Source organism: Sus scrofa, chromosome X (genome assembly GCF_054392235.1).
Source record: "Sus scrofa isolate SSC_HxYL_T2T_F1_AM1 chromosome X, Sscrofa_HxYL_maternal_Yorkshire_Landrace_v2.0, whole genome shotgun sequence".
Taxonomy (NCBI): Eukaryota; Metazoa; Chordata; class Mammalia; order Artiodactyla; family Suidae; genus Sus; species Sus scrofa.
This window is the reverse complement of record NC_139401.1, coordinates 25,022,139-25,041,704: the sequence shown is the minus strand read 5'-3', so window position 1 is coordinate 25,041,704 and position 19,566 is coordinate 25,022,139. Positions and strand designations below refer to the sequence as shown.

General features: G+C 38.7%; 1 long non-coding RNA gene across 2 annotated transcripts in view; it reads right to left on the bottom strand.

Annotated features, from left to right (window-relative positions):
- LOC110257768 (uncharacterized) overlaps window positions 1-19,566 on the bottom strand; it is a 575,664-nt gene that overhangs the window by 470,433 nt on the left and 85,665 nt on the right. Inside the window, exons 3-6 of one of the 2 annotated variants that reach the window (XR_014835852.1) lie at window positions 18,413-18,583; window positions 15,430-15,622; window positions 11,647-11,900; window positions 10,025-10,155 (exon numbers count right to left, since the gene is read on the bottom strand). This is a non-coding gene — a long non-coding RNA (uncharacterized LOC110257768). The remainder of the gene's footprint in view (window positions 1-10,024; window positions 10,156-11,646; window positions 11,901-15,429; window positions 15,623-18,412; window positions 18,584-19,566) is intronic. The other variant, XR_014835853.1, reaches the window with a different exon arrangement.

Sequence of the window (19,566 nt, the reverse complement as noted above, 5' to 3'; positions counted from 1 at the left end):
GCATGATCACTTCTAGGTCCATCCACGTTGCTAAAAATGCTGGTATTTTGTTCATTTTAATGGCTGAGTAATATTCAATTGTGTATATGTACCACCTCTTCTTGATCCACTCCTCTGTCAATGGGCATTTAGGTTGTTTCCATGTCTTGGCTATTGCAAAGAGTGCTGCAGTGAACATCGGAGTACATTTGTCTTTGCGAGTCGTGGTTTTCTCTGGATAGATGCCCAAGAGTGGGATTACTATATCAAATGGTAATTCTATTTTTAGTTTTCTGAGGAATCTCCATACTGTTTTCCACAGTGGTTGCACCAATTTACATTCCCACCAACAGTGTACTAGGGTTCCTTCTTCTCCACACCCTCTCCAGCACTTATTGTTTGTAGACTTTTCGAAGATGTGGCTGGCTGTGTAAGGTGGTACCTCATAGAGGTTTTGATTTGCATCTCTCTACTAATGAGTGATGTTGAACATCTTTTCATGTGTTTTTTGGCCATCTGTATGTCTTCTTCGGAGAACTGTCTGTTTAGATCTTCTGCCCATTTTTCGATGGGGTGGTTTGTTTTTTTGATATTGAGCTGTAGGAGGTGTTTATAAATTTTGGAGATGAATCCGTTGTCAGTCGATTCACTTGCAAGGATTTTCTCCCATTCTGTGTGTTGTCTTTTTGTTTTGTTTAGGGTTTCCTTTGCTGTGCAGAAACTTCGAAGTTTGAGTAGGTCCCATTTGTTTATTTTTCTTTTTATTGTCAATACTCTGATAGGTAGCTCTGAGAAGATGTTGCTGTCGTTTATGTCAGAGAGTGTTTGGCCTATGTTTTCCACTAGGAGTTTGATGGTGTCTGGTCTTATATCTAGGTCTTTAATCCATTTGGAGTTTATTTTTGTGTATGGTGTTAGGGAGTGTTCTCATTTCCTTCTTTTTTTTTTTTTTTTTTGTCTTTTGTCTTTGTTGTTGCTTTTGTTGTTGTTATTGTTGCTATTTCTTGGGCCGCTCCCGCGGCATGTGGAGGTTCCCAGGCTAGGGGTTGAATCGGAGCTGTAGCCACCGGCCTACGCCAGAGCCACAGCAACGCGGGATCCGAGCCGCGTCTGCAACCTACACCACAGCTCACGGCAACGCCGGATCGTTAACCCACTGAGCAAGGGCAAGGATCGAACCCGCAAACTCATGGTTCCTAGTCGGATTCGTTAACCACTGCGCCACGACGGGAACTCCTCATTTCCTTCTTATCCATGTGGCTGTCCAGTTTTTCAGCATCACTTATTGAACAGGCTGTCCTTTCTCCATTGTATATTCTTGCCTCCTTTGTCATAGATGAGTTGGCTGTAAGTGCGTGGGTTTAATTCTGGGCTTTCTATCCTGTTCCACTGATCTATATGTCTGTCTTTGTGCCAGTACCATATGGTTTTGATGATTTTTGCTTTGTAGTATAGTCTGAAGTCTGGGAGCCTGATTCCTCCAGCTCCATTTTTCTTTTTCAGGATGTCTTTGGCTATTCTGGGTCTTTTGTGCTTCCAAACAAACTTTAAAATATTTTGTTCAAGTTCTGTGAAAATTTGATAGGGATTGCATTGAATCTATAGATTGCCTTAGGTAGTATAGTCATTTTGACAATATTGACTCTTCCAATCCAAGAGTATGGCATATCTTTCCATCTATTTGTGTCATCTTTGATTTCTTTCATCAGTGTCTTATAGTTTTCAGAGCACAGGTCTTTTGTTTCTTTAGGTAGGTTTACTCCTAGGTATTTTATTCTTTTCAATGCGACGGTAAACAGGATTGCTTCCCTAATTTCTTTTTCTGCTCTTTCATTGTTAGTTAATAGAAATGCCATCAATTTCTGTGTATTAATTTTGTATCTTGCGACTTTGCCAAATTCATGGATGAGCTCTAACAGTTTTCTGGTAGAGTCTTTATGATTCTCTAGGTATAGTATCATGTCATCTGCAAATAGTGATAGTTTTACTTCTTCCTTTCCAATTTGGATTCTTTTTATTTCTTTTACTTTTCTGATTGCCATGGCTAGGACTTCCAAAACTATGTCGAAGAGTAGTAGTGAGAGCAGACATCCTTGTCTTGTTCCTGATCTCAGCGGGAATTCTTTCAGCTTTTTGCCATTGAGAATGATGTTCACTGTGGGTCTGTCATATATGGCCTTTATGATGTTGAGGTAGGTTCCCACTATGCCCACTTTCTGAAGGGTTTTTATCAGAAACAGGTGTTGGATTTTGTCAAAGGCTTGTTCCACATCTATTGAGAGGATCATATGGTTTTTATTCTTCAGTTTGTTAATGTAGTGTATCACACTGATGGATTTGTGGATATTGAGGAGCCCTTGCATCCCTGGGATAAATCGCACTTGGTCATGATGTACAATCCTTTTAATGTATGTTGGATGCAGTTTGCTAGTATTTTGTTGAGGATTTTTGCATCGATGTTCATCAGTGAAATTGGCCTGTGGTTTTCTTTTTTGTGATATCTTTGTCTGGTTTTGGTATCAGGGTGATGGTGGCCTCATCGAATGAGTTTGGGCATATCCCTTCCTCTGCAATTTTTTAAAGTAGTTTCAGAAGGAGAGGTGTTAGCTCTTCTCTAAATGTTAGATAGAATGCGCCTGTGATGCCATCTGGTCCTGGACTTTTGTTTGTTGGAAGTTTTTTTTTTTAATGATTTTTATTAGAATATAGTTGACTTACACAGAATTCATTTTTTTTTATTTTCCCACTGTACAGCAAGGGGATCAAGTTATCCTTACATGTATACATTACAATTACATTTTTTCCCCACCCTTTGTTTTGTTGCAACCTAAGTATGTTGGAAGTTTTTTAATCCCAGTTTCAATTTCAGTTCTTGTGATGGGTCCATTCATCTTTTCTATTTCATCTTGGTTTAGTCTTGGAAGATCGTACTTTTCTAAGAATTTGTCCGTTTCTTCTAGGTTTTCTGTTTTATTGGCATATAGTTGCATATAGTAGTCTCTTATGATTCTTTGTATTTCTGTGGTGTCCATTGTTACTTCTCCTTTTTCATTTCCGATTTTATTGATTTGAGTCCTCTCTCTTTTTTGCTTGATAAGTCTGGCTAGGGGTTTATCAATTTTGTTGATCTTTTCAAAGAACCAGCTTTTCATTTCATTGATCTTTTCTATGGTTTTCTTTGTTTCTATTTCATTGATTTCTGCTCTGATCTTTATGATTTCTTTCCTTCTACTAACTTTAGGTCTTGTCTGTTCTCTCTAGAGCTGCTTTAGATGTAAAGTTAGCTTGTATATTTGGGCTTTTTCTTGGTTCCTGAGGTAGGCTTGTATTGCTATAAACTTTCCCCTTAGAACGGCTTTTGCTGCTTCCCATAGGTTTTGGAGTGTCGTATCTTTGTTGTCGTTTGCTTCTAGGTATTTTTTATTTCCTCTTTGACTTTTTCAGTGATCCATTGGTTGTTTAGTAGCATGTTGTTTAGTCTCCATGTGTCTGCCTTTTTTTGCAGATTTTTTCTTCTTGTTGATTTCCAGTCATATAGCGTTGTGGTCAGAAAAGATGCCTAATATGATTTCAGTTTTCTTAAAGTTACTGAGGTTGGATTTGTAGCCCAGGATGTGATCAATCTTAGAGAATGTTCCATGTGCACTTGAGAAGAATGTGTATTCTGTTGCTTTTGGATGGAATGTCCTATAAATATCTATTAAGTCCATCTGGTTTAATGCATGATTCAGGGCCCATGTTTGCTTATTGATTTTCTGTCTGGTTGATCTGTCCATTGCTGTAAGTGGGGTGTTAAACTGCCCCACTATGATTGTGTTATTGTCAATTTCTCCTTTTAAGGTTGTTAGCAGTTGCTTTATATATTGTGGTGAACCTGTGGTGGGTGCGTAGATATTTAAAATTGTTATAACATCTTCTTGGATTGATCCTTTGATCATTATGTAATGACTTTCTTTGTCCCTGAAAATAGTCTTCATTTTAAAGTCTATTTTGTTTGATATGAGTATTGCTACTCCAGCTTTCTTTTGATCTCTGTTTGCATGAAATATTTTCTCCCATACTCTCACTTTCAATTTGTATGTGTCCCTAGAAGTGAAGTGGGTCTCTTGAAGACAGCATATATATGGATCTTGTTTTTGTATCCATTCAGCCAGTCTACGTCTTTTGGTTAGAGCGTTTAGTCCATTAACATTTAAGATAATTATTGATATGTATGTTCTTATTGTCATTTTATTAATTGCTTTGAATTTGTTTTTGTTGCTGTTTTTTCTTTCCTTCTTCTCTCACTTCTCAACTCTTTAAAAACAACCTTTTATTTTCTCATGACCTGCTAGTTTATCTGATAAACAAATTGAGACTGGCAGCCAATGTCATACTTCCCAAATAATCCTATATTTCAGTAAGGAATGCTTAGAGACTTAATATCCTAACATAAAGCAAGGATTTCTAAAACAAACCAAAAAATGCCTTGTACCACATTATATTAGTGAAGAGCTATTTATCAAGAATTGGAGGGAGTTCCCATCGTGGAGCAGTGGTTAACGAATCTGACTAAGAACCATGAGGTTGTGGATTCGATCCCTGGCCTTGCTCAGCAGGTTAAGGATCCGGTATTGCTGTGAGCTGTGGTGTAAGTTGTAGGCACAGCTAGGATCCTGAGTTGCAGTGGCTCTGGTATAGGCCAGTGGCTACAGCTCCGATTCAACCCCTAGCCTGGGAACCTCCACATGCCATGGGAGCGGCCCTAGAAAAGGCAAAAAGACAAAAAAAAAAAAAGAATTGGAAAAGGTCTGAGATTTTACCCTACTTGCAAGCTGACAAACTAATCTGCCACAGTTTCATAGATGCTGGCAGAGGACAAGAGATTCCTGGATCAGAGACAAAGGACTACATTACCCAAACCACAGCCAGCATCGTGAATATCATGTTTGTGTCAATTCTTCTCATTCCAAGTGCCCCTTTGGATGATACAGAGGAGCTCCAATGGATGTTCACATGCAATGGGTTTGAATCACAGCTAAGGAACCCCAAGCTTAGGGAACCTGAATCTTTTATAATGGGCAGTTAGAAACTGCCCTGGCAGAAAGTTTTTTTTATCATACTGGACAGTAAGTAAACCTGCCTTCTTCTCCAGAGGGTTGTGAAACATCCTAGAAAAAAAAAAAAGAGAGACCAGAACAAAGGCCAGTCATTACCTCTGCTCACAAGATGAGCAAAAATAAAGGACCCATGAAGAACTGACACTTTCATCATCTCTTCCAAATGTCTCCCAGGTATCTTGTAGCCTGCTGGTTCTCACCTGGAGAACTAATAAACATGCATATTCTTGGGACTCATCCCAGAGCTTCTGATTCAGTAGGGGTTGAGCAATATGCATTCAGTAGGGGTCTGACAACATGCATTTCTAAAAGATGCCAAGTGAAAGTGATGCTGGTGGTTCTTGAACCACCCTTTCTGCACTACCGTAGATGGAAACTTATTTCACTGATGTGTAGAAAAAACCGGAATTAGAATTGGAAGAAAATGTGGTGAGAAAATGCACAATTAGAAGGAAATAAAGGAATATAGAAGGAAATAAAAAGGAGGAAAGGAGTTGGCCTACTCTCACTCAGGGTGACCAGTACTGGGATTTGGATTTCAGGACTATATACATGGCAATGAATTCCTATCTTTGACTTACAGCTTTCAGGTGACAAAGTTATTTTGCTTTCCGAAGTCTAGGACTCAGAACTGGGAGGTATAATTCCACACAAGCCCAACGTGAGAGGCAAAGTTTATGCTGAAAAAAAGGTTCCTGTTCTCATTTGTTTCCTTCTTCTACTAAGCTTCATTTCACTCTGCACTTGAGACAAAGTTTCCTGAGTAGGTGATACTGGATTTTCCTCCCAAGAAACAATTATCTATTGACAAGGTATGTTCAAGACATGCATGTTCATATTGGTATCTGTCATAAAGACTGCACAATAAATACAATAAATATTTTTTACCTGAAAAAGTTTCTTATGTTATTTTTATGCTATTCTTATAAAATAGGCCAAATTATAGCTTTAACTTTATAAATACAGTTTTCATTAACCTCAGAGACTGTTGTACATGAGTCTCTAGAGACACCAGTAAGTATCTTGTTACTTATTATTTTAAAATCATCATATGGTATATGTGTGATATATATTTGATTCCCCCTGAGATGTAAAGTTTCCAGTTGAAAACATAGGTGCAGAGCCTACAATGGAGGAATAATAATCTTTTTTTAGTCTTTAGCCTCTTCATCTCCTCTACTCTATTTGAGGTTGTTATTTATGCTCTCTGAGGCATCCTGATCCCTTAACCTCTTTGACATCAAATGTTGGGGGAAGGTTTGCATAACTATTTTATCATTTTAATAAAATTTATCCATGCTCATTATTTTTTTAAATAAGGAACATGGAAAAGTCTTAGAAAGCAAGGAATTACCCCAAATCACATCAAATAAAAATAAACACTGTTAATATTAGGTGAACAATATGCCACACTTCCCTCTATACCTGTAGAAATAGGATGAAGAGGTCGGTAGGTACATACATAGATTAGAAAGAGAAAGAGACAGGGAAACATAAACAGGAAAAGATAGAAAGAGACCATCTCATTAAGTGGGATCATATTCTAAATGCTTTTTTTAATCAAATGAGTTAAAAATTTATATGAATTTAAAAAAGAGAGAACAAATGGTCCCAACTTGGCCCAACTTTGAGTCCTCTTTCAGAGGCCTCAAATTCTGCACACAGCTTCATTCCCAGTAGACTGGAAACAACATGGGTTTGTGTTTTGTTTGGAAGTTATTTGACCAGGTCCTTTGAGCAGTAGTGTCCCAACAAAGTACTAGATATTATTTATGTAAGAATGAGGGTTTTTTTAACAATAAAATCCTTTCAGAAATTTCTAACTACTTTGTAACTGCATGATTTAACCTGGTGATAAAAAGCAGTTATTACTAGTCTACCTTTTCCAATAAATAAATAAATATAAAAGAAAGAGATTGAAGGGATTTCTAGTTTAAACTGGTAGATTGAACACAAGTGCTAAGGTCTGATACACCTTCAAACCTTGAAATCTTCTCACTGAAATGAGAGTATATGGATAAAACAGGGGGAAAAAAGATGGACATAAACAAGAAAAAAAAATGTGGAAAAGACAGCAGCACACAATTTTGGAGATGGGAAAGCCAAAAGATGAGTAGTAACTGATATATCTGCATGCCAAGCCAGGAGAGAGAAACAGTGCAACACTGCAGAACCCCAGATGTCTCAGGCAATGACAGGAAAGGTGACAGGGAGGTAGGACTTAAACATTGCTGGAAAGTTTATTTAAGAAGTAATTTAAAAGTGGAAACCTCATCCACTGTAAATGTAAAATAGTGCAGACAGTTTGCAAAACAATCTGACACTTGCTCAAATGACTAAACACAGAGTTATGAACAGACCCAGCAATTCCACTACCAAAAGTAAACACATCCACACAAAAACTTAGACATGAATATTGATAGCAGACTTATGCCTAACTCCCAAAGTGGAAGCAACTCAAATGTCCATCAACTGATGAATGAAAAAAACAAGACGATATATTCCACACAGTGGAATGTTTTTTGATCACAAAAAGGAGTGAAGTTCTGACACATGCTACAACATGGATGAAGAGGGGAAACATTATCCCAAGTGAATGAAACCAGTCACAAAAGATCGTACATTATATGATTCCACTTATAGGAAATGTCCAGAATAGCAAATCCATAGAGGCAGAAAATGGATTAGTGGCTACTGAGGGCTGGGCAGGTACAGGAGAAAGATAAGAGACTGCTAGCGGGTATAGGATTTTATTTCCTAAAAGTGTTCTCAAATGTATCGCATTGTTGGTTGCACAACTCTGAGAATTCAGTAAAAACTACTGAATTTAATACTTTAAGTGAATAAAACCATGTTTTAAAAAAAGAAGCGGTGAGTTATACTCACAGGTGCCCTCCCCTACTCAGCAGTCAGGCCAGTGGTCCTCCCCTCTTTTTTTCAAAGGAACAGAGACTTATTCTCTGGCAAGAGTACACCTCCAGACCTCTGGACTGAGTGACAGCAGGCCAGTTTGAAGGTAGGCACTGCAGTGAAAACACAGGAGTTCAAGTTCAGGTGCTGAATGTTGAGATTCTCAACCTTCTTTCCCACACAGAAACCAATGTGTTCATGGTTCTAATGAGACAAAGAAAAAGCTCAATTTGAATATTGTGAGTAGAGAGGAAAAAAAGGTAAAGGAAGAAAATCCAATAAGGAGTTCTACATAATAATGAGGTGTCACCTAGGATGTGGTCTCCCGCTTAGTCAGTGCTCAGTAAATATTTTGTGAATTAAGAAATACAAGACAAAAAAAAAAAAAGGGAGTTCCAATAGTGGCTCAGCTATAACAAATTTGACAAACTTGACTAGTATCCATGAGCACACGGGTTTGATTCCAGGCCCCACTCAATGGATCTGGCATTGCCGTGAGCTGCAGTATAGATCACGGATGTGGCGCTGATTCTGCCCTGCTGTTGTGTAGGCCAGCAGCTGCAGCTCCAATTTGACCCCTAGCCTGGGAACTTCCATATGCTGTGGGTGCAGCCCTAAAAATACAAAAAAAAAAAAAAAAAAAAAAAAAAAAAAAGGAAAGAAGTACATCAATCGGAGTTCCCACTGTGGCTGAGCAGGTTAAGAATCTGACTCGTATCCATGAGGATGCAGATTTGACCCCTGCCCTCACTCCATGGGTTAAGGATCTGGTGTTGCCACAAACTGCAACAAAGGTTGTAGATGCAGCTCAGATCTGGCGTTTGCGGTGGCTGTAGCATAGGCTGGCAGCTGCAGCTCCAATTTGATGCCTAGCCTGGGAATTATATATGCCATATGTGAGGCCCTTAAAAGTGAAAAGAAAGAAAGACAGGGAGAGAGAAGAAAAAAAGAAAGAAATACTAGAACTTCAGGAGAAACCATTAGCCATGTCCCACTGAGAAAAGATTTCTGGAAAGCAATTTGGCAATGTCTAAGGAATGCTCAAAGAAATTAACCCAATACTATATTTTTAGTAATTTATCCTTGACAAGTCATCTTAGAAATGTAAGCAAATGTTTAATGCAATGTCATTCCATAATCAGAAATTTTTGGAAATCTAAATATTCAATAATAGGAATGTTATTAAATATATTCATTATAACTATATATTAATGACATTCATTTAAAAGTGGTGTTGAAGGCCATTTCATAATAATATGGAAATGTTCCCAATGATGGGTGAAAACATTAGGACAAAAAAACTGACACAAAACATGGGGACACAAAAATGTCAACAACTTTGAAGTAAACTCTTACTTAAACTTAACCTTATCGGCTCTAATCCAGATGGCACACTGTTTTTGCATCTCTCTCGCTCATGCTTTTGCTGTTTGCCTGCTCTAATCACACACAATCCCTCTCCCCCATATTCTTCTGGATTCCAATAGCAATATTTCCTTCTTATCCACTTAATAATAAATATTAGCCTTATCCCTTCTCTTCTTTTTAAGCTCTGGAAGGCAAGAATTATTTCTTAAATATCTAATAAAATGCCTTGCACACAGTGCATTCACCATTTATTCATCCATTCCGTAGAATACTATTATGTGTCTGTTGTGTAACGAGAACTACTTAGGGGAAGTTAAAAGAGCACGGACATGGAATCAAGAGATTTGGGTCCAAAATTAGGCTGTGATGACTTTGGGCACATGGGCTAATGACAATAGGCCTCAGTGTGCCCACAGTGAAATGAGAATGTCTTAGGTCAGTATTCCCAAAGCACCTTATGATGAGTTCATGCGACAGTGATTTATGAAGCACCCCCAGAAAAGACACTGGGGGAGGCAGTGGGGGGAAGAAAAAGGGAAAAAAACAAACAAGGGTGTGACCTCAGGTGAACTCCCAGCCTGGGCCTGATCAGTGGAGGTCTGGCTCACACAAATAAAGCCTCAACTGTCTCAACTTGAGTCAAGGCAGATGAACTTTCACATTCATACCTGTCAGTCACTGGTCCTGGTTCCGTGACGCCGCCGGCTGGAGTTAGGGGTAGGAACAGCAATGCTAACCACCCAGGCACCTCCAGCCCTCTGTGTCTGGGCAAAGTGGTTCCAGTAGCCCAAGGCCATCCCTTTGAAGAAAGTCATAGAAAGCCTTTAGAAACAAAAGAACACAGAGTTGTGGGAGGAACGGCATTGTGGGTGGAGGTCACTATAGAGGATACTGGACTAGGTAACCTCTAAATCTGTTTTCTGGATCAAATTTCAACATAGTCTGTTTAACACAGAAGATACCCATTAAGTCTTTGTGGCAAGACAAAATAAACATCTGTTAAAACACTGGATGCTAAATCAATGCACACTCAAACTTACACACCTCTCAGAAAAAGGGAAAATGCAGAGCCTAATCTGAAAAATATTACAAAGGAGGTAAATCTGCCATGAAGGAAATGCCAGCTTATAAGCAGACTTCAACACAAATCACTGTTTCCCTAAAATCCTGAACAAAATGCTCCCTTTGAATCCCACTTTCTCCTTTCCCACTGAACTTGCATTTATCTCATTATGACACCCAGGCTCTCAAATCTGGGTCTTTAACCCTTCCATTACTTCTTCATTTGTTCCTGCCACAAACACACACATTCATCCCTGTGTTTTCTTTTTGGTTCTTCTATCCTAGAATTTTCATCTCTTTTCCCCCACTTTATATAAATCGCAGTTCCGCAACCAAATGTCCACAGATACTTCCGTGATTCTCCAGTTCATAAACTGCTTCCAACACCCACAAAATGATTAGAAATGATATGACAGTGCATAATTAATGTCTAAGCCCTATTGTACTAAATCTGGCTGCTATGGGCCTCTATTCTTTCTCCTCAATTAGACTGCAATCCTCCCAGGACGATGTAATATATCCCTTATACCACTTGGCAGAGACCTAGACAAACCAAAGACAAACATATGTGAGAGATGACAACTCTCCTTAATGAAAATAATGGCTACCAAACATAATCATTCAAGATTAACTTCATTTTATAAAACAACACACAAATACAATGCAGAATCGGTTTACTGATGCATTCTGACATGCTACTTCATGATAATAAAGGAGAAAAGGGGGGAAAAAACACTCTACAAAGTGTACATCTTTAAGTGAATCTTCAGTTTGATTCATTTAGGGGCTATATGTCTGACAATCACGATTCATTACATTATTGTGATAAATAGCATTCCACATACAGACCACTGGCTCTTAAAAAAAAAAAGAAAAGAAAAGAAAAAAGAAAAGAGAAGAAAACAAGGCAGACTCGGGCAGTAAGAATAGGAGCACAGCAAGGTCAAGTTTTTTTCATACACGAGATGTCTGGTTATAACATAATGACTATATTCTATGATCTGGACATCGGTATTCAATTGTTTCATACAATACCTAGAGTCAGCCTTAGGAGAGATTTAAATTTCCACCTTATAGCATACTGCCCAAAATGACAAAAAATATTAAAGCTTCTTAGGATTGTGGCTTCGACTGTGACTGATTCCATGAGAATATATTTATACACTAGAAGAGGACATTTGAGGAAGAAGACAAGAATGAATTAAGCTGGGGACAAAAACTGGATTACCTGTGGTTCACTTTCCCACGTGGCAGAGACACTCAGCCACCTTCCTCCATGGTTCCAAAGTGCGCTTAGTAATCTGTGCACTTGAGAGGTGATTAGTTGGAATTGGTTCCCTTATAAAGGAGGCCTCAGAGAGCTGGCTTGCCCCTTCTGCCATGGGAGATTACAGTGAGAAGACAGTCATCAATGAGGAAGTGGGCTCTCACCAGGCATCAGACCTGCCAACGTCATGATCTTGGATTTCCCAGCGTCCAGAACTGTAAGAAACATATGTGTGTTGTTTATAAGCCAGACTCTTTATGGTATTTTTATAATAGCAGGCCAGAAGGCCTAAGATGCTTCCTATCAACTCTATAAACCCCAATTCTTCCAGCAAATTTCCTTCTTCTTATGAGGGCCTAACTTGGTTTATGTTTCTTGCCATCAAGAACCCCAAAAGGTTCAGAGCCCCATCCAAACTTAACATTTGCCTTCCAGACATGTAGACCCATCACCTTCCAAATTGTTTGCTCTCAAACTTGGCCTCAGTTGAACAACTTCATCTGCCTTACTACCCTGTTGTTTCTACCTCTTTAATATGTCACATGCCTGTCTGAAATAAATGCAGACTTCTTTAAATCGCAGCAGCAGATGAACCTGTTTAAGTCCTCCTCATCCTTCAATAACTAGTTCAAAGTCAGCACTTGTCTTATCCCTGTCTCGTATGCCTAGCCAGATATAATCGCTCTTCACTCTGCTTTTATTGCATAATTTACCTATTTTCCTGCCCTTATTAATGCATTCAACTAATATTTATTGTGAAACTACTCTGTCAGGTATTCTAAGGGCTAGAAATCCAGCAATAAACCAAAAATATATCAACCCTTGCCTAGTGGGGAGACAGAATATAAACAAAATAATATGTAAAATATAGAGAAGGTTAAAGAGTGGTAGGTACTAAGGAGAAGAAGTAAGCAGAGAAGGTGCTAGCAAAGCCATTCAGATAAGAATGTCACATAAGGTCTCACAGAAAAGGTGACATCTGAGAAAAGAGCAGAAGCAAGTGAGGGAGTGGACCAAGTGGGTATCTTGGGATCATTTAAGACAGAGAGAGCATCAAATATAAAGTGCCCCAGTTAGAAGCAGGTCAGATTTTTTGGAGAGAAATGGAATGGCAGAAAGAGCAAGAGGAGAGTAGAGGGAGATGAGATGAGAGAGTAATGAGGGCCAGATCATGGAGGCTTTACTGATCCTGGGAAGGACCTTGAGCTTTTCTCTGAACAAGATGGGAAGCCACTGAAGAGTTTTAAGCAAACACAGTCTAACTTAGCCTTAGCAGGCACATTCCTGCTAAGAGTAGACTTTTCGGTGAGGCTGAGCAGAAGCAGGGAGACAAATTAAGAGGGGGTTGTCCTTTGGCAAGGTGTTGGTGGGGACTGTTCATCTCTCTACACTCCTCTCAGAAATAGAAAAATCAAGTAGGGTAATGTAAGAAAGAAATTAATTCAAATGAATCTCCATGAATCCAGAACATAAGCTAGATGCTAGAGGAATGTGGGAGCAGCCACTCTGCACAAAAGGAGGGAAGACAAAAACAATTCTGGCAGTTCAAAGAGCCAGGGAATCCAGAAACTACTAGCAAATCATCACCATGAAGAGAAGGTGTCCTTCCCAGAAATGGAGGGCTCAGTGGGCTATTCTGAGAAATACAATGGAAAAAAGAGGCTTCTCAGACCCCTGCCTGAGGTGAGTGCAAGACTACTGCTGGGGAGCCCAATCCCACAGGCTCTTGAGAAAGGAGAATCCCACAATGAGGACACAGCTCTGGGAAAAAACTTTGGGAGAAAAAAACAGTCCAGATTCAGGGGGTGGTGGGAGGGAAGCCAACCGAGGCAATTTTCAAAAATAAGTGGAGAGATGGCTACACTAAGAGACCATGGTTTTTGTTTTTTTACTTTTTTTTACATTTTAATTTATTTTATGGCCATACCCACAGCATATGGAAGTTCCCAGGCCAGGGATTGAATCCCAGCCAAGCTGTGACCTACTCAGTAGCTGCAGCAACGCCATATCTTTTAACCCACTGCACCAAGCTGGGGATCAAACCCACATCTCCACAGTGACCCAAGCTGCAGCAATCACTGCTGAACCCACTGTGCCATGGCAGGAACCTCAAGCATGGTTTTTAATACTTCAAAGTAACAGTAAACGAGGAGCCCAAGATTTCTGCAGCTTGGAAAGCCATCCCAGTCCAACCCTCAGGAAATTCCTTGTAAAACTACAGATATACCATCTTAAATGTGAGTAGCAAAAAATGAAGTCGTTGAATTCAATATGCAAGAATCTCAGTTTTTTAAAAAATGTTCTTCTTTACATGAGGATAAGAGTGACATATAATTGTTCTATACTCTGGCAATGTAGATATAACATAGCTATCAAAAGAAGAGGAAGGAGAGGGAATAGTAAAGGCAGCAGAATGAGTTCACTGGTTGCCTTATGAGGGTAAAAGGAGATTGTTTTATAACAGACATTCTGGGACAGGGTGAGAAGGCAAGCAGAGGTTACTAGCCAACTTACTATTGCTCATGGTGGACAAACCATAGGCAGTAGACAAGGACCTCTGACCCTCTAGCATATGGAGGCAAGAAACTACTTGCATTAGGACCCTAGAGCTCTGCAAGAATGATAAGGATAACTATGAAACAGTAAGTCACACTCCCAGACAAGGAGCCACATTCCCAAACACTTGAACAACTTGGGACAATGCCTCACTTGCTCTGAGCTCCAGTTTTCTCATCTCTGCAATGCTCCTAAAATATATATCTTGCGGTATCACTATAAGGACTGGCATGGTAGGGCATGAAATGCCTTAGTTCACCCCTGTTCTCACTCTTCCAACCCTGCCCCCCACCAGTCTTTTTAGGGCCACACTCATAGCATATGGAGGTTCCCAGGCTAGGGGTCTAATCACATCTGTAGCTGCTTGCCTACGCCATAGCCACAACAATGTCAGATGTGAGCCGAGTCTGCAACCTACACCACAGTTCACGGCAATGCTGGGTCCCCAACCCACTGAGCAAGGCCAAGGATCGAACCCACAGTCTCATGGTTCCTAGTCGGATTTGTTTCCACTGCGCCATGATGGGAACCCCCCCACCACCATTCTTTAAAGACATCAAGACACATTCTCTAATTCCCTTTGCAGATCAAGTATATCAATATACTTTGCATGTTGGAAGATTACATATTTTGTCCTCAGAACTTAAAACAGCTAGCTTTCACTGTCCAAAAACTTACTTTTTTTTTTTTTGGCCATGGCCATGGCATGCAGAAGTTTCCAAGCCAGAGATTAAACCCATGCCACAACAGTGACCTAAGCCACAGTAACGACAATGCCAGATCCTTAACCCACTGAGCCACCAAAGAACTCCACCAAAAACTTTCCTTAAAATTTAACTTCAGGTTTTAAATGATACTTTATATTCAGGATAAACATTAATGATGTTTTCAATAGCTCTTTATAGTTCCTGCCCTACTGTTTTGTTATAGACCATTAAGCATTACATTCCATTTGTGGTTGAAGTTGTCTTTGCTTTGCTTTAACCATGCCATATTGGTTTGTAAACCACGTGGGAAAAGTCCCAGATGAAAGGCCCTTCATCAATACAAGACATTAGTATTCTATCTTTTGAGAAGAAAGTTTACTCTCTAGGCATATGGAATTGAATCTAATTAAGGGCATTTGCATCATTTAGTTCCAGCAAAAGCAAGACTGTCATTCTGTCATAGTAGCTTTATTTTTGTCACCTTAATGTTTAATGGCTGCATCTAAAAAGCCAGGATACTTGGTCATGCAGGAGAATAGCAAGGAAGGCATTTCGAACAGTGTCATCATTCAGTTCATACTTGTTGGCAATCTGAGGGACTCCCTGAACTAAGCTCTGGTGTTTATACAGCCATAGGAGTTCGACATCAGAGTTTTCCACAATGGGCTGCAGCCCTAGAAAACAAGAAAAGCACAGTCAGTAGACAAATATACAAAAAGGGCTGGTTAAGAGCAATCAGAGACAGTGTGACTCGACTCTGGCCAAAAAGTGAAGGGGGAGAATCACCAACCTGCCAGACAGTAAGTAACAATTACCTCTGGCTTGAAGAAGTAACTGTGTACAAACTCTATCCTTACAGGAGCTGAATAATCTCCTCAAAATAAGCCAGTCACAATTCCATGAAATCTACACCGTGTCATGCCCCTGCTTAAAACCTTCCCCATCGACCAGAAGCTTAAAATCTTAATCCACAATAAGACTCAGATCAAGGATTTCAAGCTCAGGCCTGGCATTAGATGATAAATGACAACTGACCCTAAGCCTCTATGTCAGGAAGGTATAAGGAAGTGGTGAGGACTGCGGTGAACAGCAGGACGCAAGGCCCACACCATAGGCACACCCTTCCCTCAGTTCTACCTGACTTCTTGTTGTGAGGACAGTGTGTCAGACCTTCTAACTGGTCAAAAGAAGCAAGAAAACTGGATTTTTAAAATCTGATTTTATTTTTTTTCCGGAGTCACATCATGGCTCAGTAGTTAACGAACCCAACTAGGACATGAGGATGCAGGCTTGATCCCTGGCCTCACTCAGTGGGTTAACGACCCGGCGTTGCCTGTGAGCTGTGGTGTAGGTCACAGACATGGCTTGGATCTGGTGTTGCCATGGCTGTGGCACAGGCTGGCAGCTACAGCTCTGATTCAACACCTAGCCTGAGAACCTCCATATGTTGCAGGTGTTGCTCAAAAATAAAATAAAATAAAATAAATCGAAATAAATTAATTAATTTAATTAAATCTGATTTGTAAATAATTCAAACTATGTAAGCCAACATTCTGCGCAACAAACAAAAGCAAATGTGAACCAAAGACTACCATTTTGTAACTTCTGCACATGCCAAGAACTAGAGAGAGAAAGAGAGAATATACTATATTATATTACATATAATTAGATATATATTACTATATGTAGATATATATATCATTACATATGGTTATACAGTTTTATTATATATATAATATAGTCACATGGTCATTTATAGATACATAGTTACATAGATACACAGTAGAAAATAAATATATGGGAGGATCTTCAAACCAAGATAGGAATATATAATCAGAAAAATTCGTATCATCTAGCCTGCATTCTATATTTTTAATCACTTGGGCAGGAGCTATGCTGAAGTATCATTTAGTACTGATTATAAAAAGAAAGCCTTACTAAGTAAATTTATAACATCAACAAGACTATAAGTGAATTCTTAACTTTTTAAGATTAATTAATTCCAGAAACCTCTGAATATACACTAACATGCAAGGCAATTATGTATGAGCCAAGACAAAAACTGATTCTTCATGAAATTAAAACATAGATTGCTGGTTTTGTCCTATGTCCAGAATACATCAGTATTCTCAATTGTCTTTTTTTCTCTTTTAAAAAAAATTTTGTAATGGCTGCACCTGCGGCATATGGAAGTTCCCGGGCTGGGGGTTGAATTGGAGCTGCAGCTGTCAGCCTATGCCATGGCCACAGCAACGAGGGAGCCAAACCACATCTGTGACCTACACTGCAGCTTGTGGCAATGCTGGATCTTTAACCCAGGGAGTGAGGCTAGGAATTGAACCTGCATCCTCATGGGCACTATATCCAGGTTCTTAACCCACTGAGCCACAATGAGAACTCCTCCACTTCTTTCTTTCTAATGGCAACAATTCAAATCTTTCATTGATTTACATAGACACTTCTAGAAATCAGTTAAAAATAGAGACTTTTAGCTAATATGATTTTACTACTTTCAGTTTATACTTACTATGCTTAAAATACAAAATTCTTTCAAGTGACTTTGGTTTTGCTTCTAAAGATTGAAAAAGTGTGCTTTAGTTTGATATGTCAGTATATACTTTCACTAGTTTCTTGCATAACACAAACTAGCTTCGAGGAAATTCCAGAAAATCATTTTCGAAAATGTTTGAGAAATGATAACATTCATCTAACAAGTACCTTCTCCCAGGGCAAAATTTTTGAATAAAGTTATTTGGATGTCTAAAATATGGAATAGTTTTAAACATCTTATTTCTTTATATTTACACTGAATGCAGTAAAATCTAATAAAAATGAAATAATTCCTTTTTTGTCACCTCTAAGATGTGGGTATACAAATCTATTTAAAATTAAAAACAGAGTTCCTGAGTTGTGGTTCATCAGGTTACAAACTCAACTAATATCCATGAGGATGTGGGTTGGAGCCGTGGCCTCGCTCAGTGGGTTAAGGACCCAGCATTGCCATGAGCTGTGGGGCATGTCACAGATGCAGCTCAGTTCTGGCATTGCTGTGGCTGTGGTGTGGGCTGGCAGCTGCAGCTCTGATTTGACACCTAGTCTGGGAACTTCCATATGGCGCTAGAGTGGCCCTAAAAAAAAAAAAAAAAAAAAAAAAAAAAAAAAAAGAATATATAAAAATAAATAAAGTTAAAAACAAACCAACCCTCACAATAGTAAAGGATCTTACCATTTCCTCATGAATTATTTTTTCATAACTGGGTCATTGCATAATTAATTATTGACCTTAAAAAGCCATTTAGCATATTGTGCATTTACATGTGCTAAAGGTGAAATAATATATTCCTAAGTTTAAAAGCACTTCTTTATGTGCCTTGGCTCACAACTACAGAAATAATACTAGGGGGTCTTTTGATTCTTGAGTTTTAATACTTGTGCCACAGCTTTATAAATAATCTAGAGCTTACAAATATAGCAGGAGAAGGAACTGGCTAAAGAGAAATACTGGGCTGGACAGTGGAGTCTCCAGGATGATCCAAGTATTTATATCCAGCTATCATCATGAAAAATGTCAATGCTCCTCTGGTTCAGCCACTGTCAGGAAAGATGAGTGCTGGCGCCATTCAATTCAGACACAGCTGTAAGAACAACAACAGATGTCCTTTTATTTTGAATCCACTGTTGCCTAATGGGGACAAAAATGATTACTGAGTATCTGCCAATTTGATAAAGTGCTACAATTATCCTAACTGTGTAATACCTATCAGTTCTTTAACAGGGGTACAAGTGGAATATGCCCAGGAAAAAGTAGCTTAAGTCTCCCAGTGGTTGGAGAATATATTTCATTATGTTGGGTTTCTGCTTAGAAATAATGGAAAGGGAAAGGAATATTTTTCCTCTTTATGCCAAACTTTGACACAGCAACATATACATTTGTTTTATTTGAAAAATTATTGTTTGAAAATCAATTAATGTAATCTGTCACGTCAACAGACTAAAAAAGAAAAATCATAGGATTATATCAATAGATGTAGAAAAAGCATCTGACAAAATCCAACACCAATTCATGATGTAAAAAAGAACTCTCAGTAAACTAGGAATAGTGGGGTACTTTCTCAATTTAAAAAGGACTATTTACAAAAAACCTACAGCTAACTTCATACTTAATGGTGAGAAACTCAAAGCTTTCCCATTAAGACATAAAGCAAGGATTTCCACTCCTTTCAACACTGTACTGGAAGTCCTTGCTGATGAAATAAGGGAAGAAAAGCAAACAGAAGATATACAGATGAGGAAGAGGACATAAAATAGTCATTGTTCGCAGATGGTATGATTGCATAAGTAGAAAATTTTAAAACAATGACAACAACAAAAACCTCCTGGAACTAATAAGTGATTACAGCAAGGTTGTAGGATATAAGGTTAATAAGAAAGAGTCTGTTGTTTTCCTATATACCAACAACAAAGCAGTGGAATTTGAAATTGAAATCATGACACTATTTACATTAGGACCCAAAAAAAAAGAAAAACTAATCACTTAGGTATAAATCTAACAAAATGTCAAGATCTATTTGAGGAAAACTATAAAACTCTGATAAATGAAGTCGAATTACTAAATAAA